We start from the raw sequence: 1,993 nt of genomic DNA, 5'->3' as shown, positions 1-1,993 counted from the left end.
GCAATCTAGTGTCTATCCATTGGGGTGTAGAGTCATTTCAGCTATCACTTGAACCAACATAACATATTCTCTCATCCTAATGGAACAAAGCCATGTGTAACAAATATTGAGGAACATAGAAAACCTTAGCATCATAGGCTTGAACTTAATGTTCTATAATTTTTTGTTGTCATAGATATTTACCATTAATTATACCACCTTTAAGAAGAGCTTGTCATGTTTCCATTAAAAATATGTTTGACAAGTAACTTGTTAGTGCGTTTAGTAAGATGAGAAGCATCCCATAACACATATTTTTCTTTATGACAACCGAACACATGTTAAAAAGCCCTTGTATTTTCCTTTTCCACAACACCCTTGATTCACCATCTCAAAACCATGCACTTTGGGATTGGTGATGTAATCCATGTGCATGTAAAACCCATTGGAGTAGAAAAATATAGATCTAGGTAGCTGCTAAGTAAGTTGATTCAACATGGTTTTAGGAGCCCCATTGAAAGTCATTGCATATTATTTGAGATTTTTCACACACTGCCCTGTAGAAGAGCTAAATCTATTTAACATTAAAGGAGCACATCCAATGGGTCCTAGACTACTTATAGCTATCTTGCAAGCTCCAAGTATATATAGATCCTTCAAATATTCTACAAAGTAGAAATGAGGATCAAAATGTAATGAGTGGGTGTGTAAGCCTTCCACTGATTTGTAGTGGGAAGAAGATAATTATTAACCCAATCATTACCTCCAACATTGACATTATACCTCTACCTTTAAGAAGAGCTTGTCATGTTGCCATTAAAAAAATGTTTGACAAGTAACTTGTTAGTGAGTTCAGTAAGATGAGAAGCATCCCAGAACACATATTTTTCTTTATGACAACCAAACACATGTTAAAAAGCCCTTGTATTGTCCTTGTCCACAACACCCTTGATTCACCATTTAAAAAACATGCAGTTTGGGATTGGTGATGTAATCCATGTGCATGTAAAACCCATTGGAGTAGAAAAATATAGATCTAGGTAGCTGTTGAGTAAGTTGATTCAACATGGTTTTAGGAGCCCCATTGAAAGTCATTGCATATTATTTGAGATTTTTCACGCACTGCCCTGTAGAAGAGCTAAACCTATTTAACATTAAAGGAGAACATCCAATGGGTCCTAGAATACTTACAACTATCTTGCAAGCTCCAAGTATATATAGATCCTTCAAATATTCTACAAAAGTAGAAATGAGGATCAAAATGTAATGAGTGGGTGTGTAAGCCTTCCACTGATTTGCAATAGGAAGAAGATAATTATTAACCCAATCGTTACTTCCAACATTGAAATTATATATGGCATTATTGATAAGTTTTGTTGTTGTAGGTCTTCCTATTAATCCAATCAAAGAGTTATGATATTGAGAGAACATTTGCAGCTATCTTGGAATTGTCAGTCTATTTATAGAAACAAATCCAATATCATCTAAAATGCCACACCCAATTGATTCAAAATTTACTCCTCTTAGAAGATTATTTCCTCTCATTTGTGGGCTTAGCCATGTCTTCATTATCTCTATGCCCATCATATTACAGAGAAAGTCTAAGATAAGTCAGTCATTGGAAAATCTTCCACTAGCACCTTGTGAAAAATCAACTCCATTATCAATCATCTTTTAGTGCTTCAAACATACCATTATTTGTTTGTTGGTTGACCAAATTGATCAGCATAAGGTGGCTACAGTAGCAAATTATTATTTCCAATCATCATCTCTTATCTTTCAGGTGTCACGTCACCACCCTAATTATGGTTAGTGCATTTTAATTGTGAGACTTTGTGATTAAAAATATGCTATGGATCAAGCTTTATAGAAGTCTAAAACTCTAAAGCTTTTTGAGATTACCCATATTCCATAGATGAAGATTATTTATTTTATAACAAAACTCCATGCTTTTGGGCAATGAACCAACTTCTGATGAAATAGACAACTCTAGTGTCCTTACAACCATTGAGAC

The 1,993-nt window shown here is 34.4% G+C and overlaps 1 pseudogene; it reads right to left on the bottom strand.

Moving 5' to 3' along the window:
- Positions 1-200: 200 nt before the first annotated feature.
- Positions 201-1,650, bottom strand: LOC149537794 (GDSL esterase/lipase At5g18430 pseudogene; annotated as a pseudogene).
- Between the last annotated feature and the right edge of the window lie 343 nt (positions 1,651-1,993).

Source organism: Cupressus sempervirens, chromosome 9 (assembly GCF_028749045.1).
Source record: "Cupressus sempervirens isolate cs-2001-9-10 chromosome 9, ASM2874904v1, whole genome shotgun sequence".
Lineage (NCBI taxonomy): Eukaryota > Viridiplantae > Streptophyta > Pinopsida > Cupressales > Cupressaceae > Cupressus > Cupressus sempervirens.
This window is presented reverse-complemented; position numbering and strand designations above follow the sequence as displayed.